The following is a 9,146-nucleotide window of genomic DNA, read 5'->3' on the forward strand; positions in this document are numbered from 1 at the left end:
TCACCATGAAGAAACTGATAGGCCTCGACAGGCTGATTTGGACAGAACCTCCTTTAGCTTCTGGACAGTTCTTCGGACTTCCCGGCGGAGTATCAAGCAGAACTTCGACTGATCTGAACCCGTAGAACTGAACTAACTCCGGACAGCATCTCTAGCTGATCATCAAAGGAACTGAGTGGCCTGGACGAATTCAGTTGGACAGAACCGTCCCTAGGCGCTGACTCGAAATCAGTAGAGAACTGACTTCGCAATCTCTCTAAAATTCTCGAAATAGATCGGAAACTCTTGCTTTCTTTTTCTACTTTTCTCTCACGTTTTAAGGTGATTTGGACAGGTCTGGATGTGATGAAATGAGATGGGGTTGTGGGATATTTATAGAAGACATCAACCAATCAGCTTCAGGTTGGTGGCATCCCGTGTGTCGCTTCGCATGGCTCCGGACGCATGCGCGGCGGCACCTCGTGCTCCACATGGCTGGCTGCATGTCCAGGACACATGCAGGACGCCACCACTCCTCCCAGATGTCATGCTGCATGAATAGAACTCATGCAAGGCGCCACAGCAGCACACACATGTAGATCAGCATGCTTCAGTTGCATGCGCGGAGACACCTCGTGCTTGATCGATCCACCTCGTGCTTCTACATGTCAGGCTGCATGTACAGCTTCCATGCACGACGACACCTCGAGCTTCTGTAGACACTCAGGTTGTTAGATGGTTGACACCACGTTCTGAACCCATGCAATGAGCCACGTCGAGCTTCTCGGTTCATTCGCTTGATTTCGGTCCTTCCGGTAATTTTCTGATCCGCGATTAATCCCGAATATTTTTCTACTCCCATTCTGATGTTCTGAATAATTTTTAATAAACTCCAGACTCCATTATAACCTTGACGGTAATATTTTCCGTGCCTCCGGCTTCTCCGAAAAATATTACAGAATACCAAAATTAGGGTTTCGTCCAATTTTGGGTTTTCCCGTCGTGCTTCGATCCCGTCGTGCTTGATTCCCGTCGTGCTTAATTCCCGTCCTGCTTCCAATATCTTCGAAATAATATTCCGCTGATACGAAGTTTCGCGGAAAACATCGTGCTGAAAAAATGTCATTCTTCCAAAACGTCGAGCTTCTAAACCGTCGTGCTTCCAAAATTGTTATGCTTCCAAAACGTCAGTCTCATCAATCTATGACATCTTCTAACTATGGTCGAGCAACTTATTCGACTCATAGTTCATTCACGATCATTTCTTCGCCCACCTCGTACTTTAAAACTTCTCGATCGATTCTTATTGCCCGCGACTCGACCACCACAAAGATACTCGACCATTCTCTTTTTTTTTTTTAACGGGTTTCTACACTATATCTCCTGAGAGTATTTCTAGCAAGCGATACATTTTTGTCTTGGTTGATGACTTTTCAAGATACACCTGGGTGGACTTTCTCCGTAACAAGTCTGATGCTATAGAGAGTTTCAAAATCTTAGCATTTCAACTGAAACAACAGAAATGTGGGATCATTCAGATCAAGAGTGATCATGGTGGTGAGTTTCAGAATGAGCAATTCGATCAGTTCTGTCAAAGTCAAGGCATTCGACATCAGTATGCTGCTCCCAGAACCCCGCAACAGAATGGAGTTGTGGAAAGGAAGAACAGAACTTTGCAAGAGATGGCATGGGCGATGTTGTGTGGTAACAATGTTCCATCTGGGTTTTGGACAGAAGCCATTGCTATTGCGTGCTATGTGATGAACCGAGTGTATGTCAAACCTAAGACTAAGACCACGCCATATCAGATCCTCAAAGGAAAAACCCCCAACCTCAGTCACATGCATGTTTTTGGTTGTCTCTGTTACATTCTCAATGACAAGGAACATTTTGGAAAATTTGAAGCTAAAAGCGATGTTGGTATGTTTCTGGGTTACTCAACAAACAGCTCAGCCTACAGAGTCTACAATCAACGCACTAAGTTTATTAGAGATAATGTGAATGTTGTGTTTGATGATAATGTTGGTTTCTATCAGACAAGAGTAACACAAACCATGGAGTGTGTTACACAGACTACAACTGCACCTCTTGAAGCTAAGGTTAAAGATGAGTCTAAAGATCAAAACGAGCCTTATGGTGAACAAGTCAATCTGGATGAAGGACGAGTTCATAAAAATCACTCGTCTGCTGATGTTATTGGGGGAATATTTGATGAGAGAGTCACACGTAAGAAGCAGATTAGCTTCAAAGATATGGTCAAACTGGCGTGTTTCATTGCTGAGATGAAGAAATTGGAGTGCTTTGTCTCACTAATTGAACCAAAGAACATACAGGAAGCTCTAGATGATGAATTCTGGACAGACTCAATGCATGAAGAAATGGAGCAGTTTGATCGTTTTCAAGTTTGGGAGCTAGTTCCTAGACCCGAAAATGTGAACATTGTGGGCACTAAGTGGATTTACAAGAACAAGACAGATGAAGAAGGTAATGTGGTCAGGAATAAGTCAAGACTTGTTGCTCAGGGTTACTCTCAGATTGAAGGCATTGATTTCGATGAAACATTTGCACCAGTTGCTCGGCTTGAGTCAATTAGACTCCTTTTCGGAATTGCTTGTCATTTCAGAATCAAGCTTTATCAAATGGACGTAAAAAGTGTGTTCCTGAATGGGGTGTTACAAGAAGAGGTTTACGTGACACAGCCCAAGGGGTTTGAAGATCCTCATTTCCCTGATCACGTCTACAAGCTTAAAAGAGCTCTTTACGGCCTGAAGCAAGCTCCTCAAGCTTGGTATGAGAGATTGACTGATTTCCTTCCCAAAAACGGTTTTCAGCAAGGGAGAGTTGACAAAACTCTGTTCATTGAAGAGAAAGGAAAAGGAATTCTGATCATTCAAGTCTATGTAGATGATATCATATTTGGAGGAAACTCTCAGGAGATGGTGGATGAGTTTGTAAAAACAATGACTAGGGAGTTTGAGATGAGCATGGTGGGTGAGCTGAACTACTTTCTTGGACTTCAGATCAAGCAATTGGAGGATGGTATCACGGTTTCACAGAGCACACATGCTAAGAATTTGTTCAAACGATTTGGTATGCAAACGAGTAAGATAGCAAGAACTCCTATGAGCACTACGACTAAGCTCTCTCGGGATGATGAAGGAAAACCGGTGGATGAGAAGCTATACCGGGCAATGATAGGCTCTCTTCTCTATCTAACGGCAAGTCATCCTGATTTGTGCTTGAGTGTGGGGATATGTGCATGCTACCAGGCACATCCTAAGGAATTGCATCTCAATGCTGTCACACGAATTATAAAATATGTGAAGGCTACACTTGATTTTGGTTTGCATTACACTTTTTAAACTAACGTGAACCTTGCAGGTTATTGTGATGCTGATTGGGCGGGCTGCTTAGATGACAGACGAAGCACCTCTGGTGGTTGTTTCTTTCTCGGAAATAACATGGTGTCGCAGCACAGCAAGAAACAAAATTGTGTGTCTCTTTCGACAGCTGAGGCCGAGTACATTGCGTTGGGAAGCTGTTGTACTCAGTTACTGTGGATGCGTCAAATGCTTGTGGATTACGGTATCATCTCTGATCCTTTGCTTGTTCACTGTGATAATATGAGTGCAATAAATCTGTCTAAGAATCCTGTTCAGCACTCACATACCAAACTTGTGGATATCAGACATCACTTTGTGAGAGAATTGGTTGAGTTAAAAGTTGTGATCCTCGAGCACGTATCATCTGAGAAGCAACTGGCTGTTCTGTTTACTAAACCACTAGATTACAACACCTTTCTGGGTCTCCGGAAGGCGTTGAGAATCGTGAATCTCTGAGAAAGTCATGTCTGACAGGAGGGTCGCTGTAAATATGTGATGTTGCATGTTTCGATGTCACCCCAACATCAACACCTTGAACCGACACGTTCTCTCTATGAAAGCTATTCATCTTGATTTCTGATCCCACACTCGTCTGATTCACTTGTGAAAGACATTCATCTCGGACCAGGATGCTACAACATTTCGGTTTGAGTCTTGATCACTGTCTGGATTGAATGAGGAAACAAGCTGAGTGCTTAATATGGAGAAGTCTGTGTGCTAAACAGCTGAAACAAAGTGTTGCACAAAAAAAGGGCCATTCGGATTCGTCTAAGGAGTAAGAGTATCATACTTAGTTGTTACTTAGTATTTGATCTTTCTAACTTGGATTTTTTATCTAAATGTGCAACTAAGCAGGGGGAGAGTATGACCAGTACGTGGTGCAACAGGAGGTTGATGAAGATGAAGATGAAGACGGTGATGTTGATGAAGACAGCAACAGTGACGGAAGTGCGAGTTCTTAGTTGTTCGGTTTCTAGTGTGATGTATCAATTGTCCTTCGGTTGATGTGTACTTGGTTATTTGACTTTCTTATTTATGTGTTGTTAAAACTTCTCATTGATGTCTGACTAAGAATGTGTTTCCAGTTACATTTCGTGTGCTATGGTTTGAGATAGAAAGTTATCTTTGTGTGTGGTTGTTTGGCTTGTTGTGATGTCCTTGCAGGTTGCTTAGGTTGTCACATTCAGATAAAAAAGGGGGGGGGGGAATGTAAGCTCAAGAGAACTGAGCTTGACTATGTGGAACAGAAGAATGTGTTACACATACTGATCGATGTGAGATACATGATTACGAGTTTGTTATGGAGCGATGACGTGTCAGATTATCATTGGGCCCAAAATATTACTTTGGCGTAAAGTAAAGAAGATTTGGGTTTAACACAATATTAGGAAACAAAATATTGTGGGGAACGTATATAACTAGATTACCTTGGGTAGATTTAGGTTAGACGTTCAATTGGAAAAAATCTTGAGCAAGAGGTGTGTTCTTGTCAAGTAATCGTGAACAAAAGCAAGTGTCTTGTGAGAGCAGCTTGGCTTTTGTGATTTGAGAATTTAGAAACTGGTCCGACTCTAGTCGTGTGTGACTGAGAATAATTCAGATTAAACATATCTAGAAAGATTGTTTAAAAGGTTTCTAATATACAAGAAAGAGTTTTTGGTATCTTTTGTGTGTTCCTTTATTTGGTTATCCCTGAACTTTCATTCGCCGTCACAGATTATACCAACTCCTCCAAAGTGCCTGTCTGTGGTTCTCCAGTTCCTGAACCCGCCGTCCTCCACTCAACACCAAAACGGTGAATTTATGGGAATAACTCATCTCTTCCTAGATGAAAAGGTAACTAGATCTTTCTTCTATCACCACTGATCTGTTGCTTCTCTTCTATAATCGATTGTCTAACTCTGTCTCTTATGTCTAAATATGCAGGATTCCATGATTCATGGGTTCATTCCCGCTGGTTGTGCCAATCACTGCCAGATTTGATTGCTGGTTCAGATTTGATAAAATTAAATGGATTTAGAAGATTTGGTGGGGTTTTGAAGATTTTGGTAAGGATTTATGTGGGGGTTTTTGATAGTATTTTCTTTTAAAAAAAAATCCTGACAAGAGGAGGACGTGTGTTGTATCTCAGTTTCATCCGAGGAAGATATTATTTTTGAGAAGGAAATATCAGTTGAGATTGGACATGGGAGTGTGCTAATGAAGAATCCACCTTCCTTTGCTCGGGAAGAGGTGACTAAAACCAGCTCACTCTCTTCAGTTTGAAAACAAGTCATTCATCAGTGAATCAGTGATGCGTACTCACATTCCTTGAAGCGTGTTGATATTGGAGCAATAAGAGAGATTCAGAGTATGTTGGAAAAGCAATAAAGAAAGAGCAACTCAAGAGGTAAAATACCCTTAATATATATCTTGAAGACGTTCTGTACATAAGCTCACAACTCAAATGTTTTTTTTTCTATTGTTGACAGGAGGACCAAGACTAAAACTGGAAGAGTGCTTGTCCTTGGGAGCCATAATCAGTAGCGGCCAGGACTTTCAGTGGGCTGGAAGCAAAAATTGTATTTTGGGCCACTAAAAGTTATTTTAATTAAAAGTAGAAAATGGAGGCTATATTAATCGGACCTGTCACCTGAAAATAATATGAAGAGTACTTACCAGTCAATCTAGTCTAACTTTCACTGTAAAATTGGCCTGAAACATTTTTATAAATTTAAAGGCCGGAAGCAGATGCTTCCTTGGCTTCTTGCCAGGGCCGGCACTGGCCATAATTCACCACTTTGTAGTATAGACTTCAAGATGAGTTTCAAGCGACTCTGTTAATGTGTTGAATATCTGCATCTGCAAGTCTCATATTTAAGAATTTGTGACAATGGCCGTGAAAAATGATACTTCATTGTAGGATGTTATCAGCTTTAACGAGTTCATAGAACAATTCACCGAGGAAAAAAAAAAGATCATAAAATTGAAAAAACTCTGCTCTTTTTTGATATAAATATATACAAAATGCATTTCCGAGCTCAAGAAACTGTTCGTTGAGCTCATCTCTACGTATCTTCTCACACGACCGTTTGAATATTCCGGTAAAAAACTGACTCTTTCTTCACTTCCACCATTTTCTCATGCCTGAAGAAAAAAAATAGCAACTGAAAACAACGAAAAAGCTTCAAACTAATACATTTTCAAAGCCTCAAAACCTGATATAAGAAGAAGAATGAGGATTCATCAGATAAGGAGAACTCAGAAGAAGTTTTGAGCTTCTTTGTTTGCTCCATTGCAAATTAATAAACTCTCTTCGTGAATAAAAAGGATATTTTAAGAGATCAAAGATAAGTTGGTTTCTTCTTCTTCTTCTTGGTGACTATATAAAAACCGTGGTGACAATGGTTGTGGACGCCGCCGAGTCAAATCAATAACTTGCTTAATAATACAGAACCTAATGCAAAACAGCTTACCTCTCTACCAAAGACTTAAAATACTAGAACCTATTATGATTTCAAACATGTTGATGATGATTCATGCGTATGGTTAAGTTAAACTCATTTAGTATGATGAGGTATTTTAAACAACTGAGCTTAGGTACACTCTAGAACCTCAACGATTCCGCATATAGTTAATCAAATAAAAAAACACAGCATAACACATCACCATCTTCAGATTCTTATATAGAACAACGATAATGCCAATGACCCGCGTTCGCGCGAGACTATGCCCCTAGTTAATAAAATATCGCAGTTCCAACATTATTAATTTATAGAGTTTTTACTTCACTGTGTTGGAAACACAATCTGTTCACACCTGTAACACGCATGAAAGGCCACATTCTAATACTACGTCTAATATCTTTAATTTTTTACATCTATTTTAGCCAAAGTCAAAGTTCATCGTGTTGAAATATATTTTCCAGAATCGTTTTTTATTAATGGTCAACTTTACATTGCCATATCAAGAGACAAAGTAGAGAGTAGGGAAAGTATAAAGATCTTAACTGTTAGTGAGGAAGGGGAAAGGGATACAAAAACAACTAATGTTTCTAGAGATTTTTTATCAAATTAGAGCATCATGAATCATCTTTAGGTGAAAATAAAATAATAAGCGTAGCCACTACAAAAAAAAAGATAGGGATCTTCGGAACCGGGAAGATGATGAATCCCAGAGAAAGGTGATGAAAATTTTCTAGCTAAATGCAACTTCTTAGTTAGAGTGCAGTCATCTCTTATCACATTTGTCGAATATTTGACTAGAATAATAACTTTTAGTGAAAGATATATTTAATTCGTGATCAAGTAATTTAATAAAAGGTGAAATTAATTCGTGCATAGCATGGGGTAACACTAGTATCTATATAAAAAAACAACCAATTCTTTCAAATTTAAACCATCAACAAATTTATCGATATCTTAGAATCTAACTTATTCATAAATATTATGTATTTTTGTCGAAAAAACTATTATCTTTAATATCAGAGAATTTTATCCATCTTTGTATACATGCAAAATGAAAATAAATACCATGAGGCTTTGGTAAAAAAATATATCAAATGAACTATTTATAGTGTGATTGTTTGATTAAATATGAGGTATTTCTAAACTTTAAATTTGTAACGTCTGTTAATCCTGCAATTACAAAAATTATAGCTTAATTTTTCAATTCTATGAAACTCCTAACTTATATTTACTTATTATTCTAAAATTACAGCTTACTTCTTCAATTATACAAAGAATCATATTTATGCAATAGTAGAAGGTGACGATTTGGTTATTAAATTCAACAATAAATTAGCAGAAAGGAAATCAAAAACTATTAAAACACTTAAAGTAATTTTCTTACTGTGTTGATTTTAGGACCACTCCATACCGTTTAATATACAGTAGAACCTCTATAAATTAATAATATTGAGACTTTAAAATTTTATTAATTTATAGAGATATTAATTTATAAAAAGTTTCCTTATTTAGATTTTTTATTTTAAGATATATTTATTCTAAGATAAGAAAAATATTTGATTTTAGTATATAGACATTAATTATTATTTTTTAAAATTTTGATATTTATATTAATTTATTATATTATTTGGTATATATAATATATATTGAGTTAAATGTGATTTTAGATATAATATTAATAAATCTCATCAAAAACATATTAAGTGTTAAGAAAATATTAAAATAATTTTATTGTAAATATAAAACAAACAATATAATAATAGATTCTTATTTATATAAAATATGTATACATATAAATTATTAATTTATAATTTTAGTGGGACCATATATGTACATAAAATTTTCTAAAAAATTATTATCTTATTATTTTACCGATTTGTGTCAAATTTTGAACTGACCAATTGGGACCAGCGAAATCTATTAATTTATAGAAATTATTAATTTATAGAAATTATTAATTTATCGTTTATTAATTTATAGAGGTTTTACTGTATGTTTTTATTGAATTGTTTATGTGGATCACTATGAAAAATTTCCAATAGAGACGCAGAAAAGATTGTACCAAATTTACATATTTTATAACTCGAAACATCAACAAGAATTTGTTAGTTGGTAAGCTTTTCTTTTATATACCAGAATTTTCAGCTATTTTAAGTGTTTTATTTCAAAAACATTTATTCATTACATTTCTCTTACGCAGATATAATAAAACAAATTATTAGTCTTAGACTTTTACAAAATCCTAATGCTAAGAAAAAGCCACTTCAAAAATTGATATTACACTAAGGGAAACAATGTAAGTTAATAACTAAATAATTTTAAATTATTTCTCAAATTG

General features: G+C 36.9%; 1 long non-coding RNA gene across 1 annotated transcript; it reads left to right on the top strand.

Moving 5' to 3' along the window:
- Positions 1-5,052: 5,052 nt before the first annotated feature.
- Positions 5,053-6,044, top strand: LOC106299986. Its single transcript, XR_001261947.1, has 4 exons — positions 5,053-5,198; positions 5,289-5,410; positions 5,494-5,751; positions 5,834-6,044. It is a non-coding gene; the product is annotated as an uncharacterized LOC106299986 (long non-coding RNA).
- Positions 6,045-9,146: the final 3,102 nt, after the last annotated feature.

This window comes from Brassica oleracea, chromosome C1, assembly GCF_000695525.1.
Source record: "Brassica oleracea var. oleracea cultivar TO1000 chromosome C1, BOL, whole genome shotgun sequence".
In the NCBI taxonomy this organism is placed as follows: Eukaryota; Viridiplantae; Streptophyta; class Magnoliopsida; order Brassicales; family Brassicaceae; genus Brassica; species Brassica oleracea.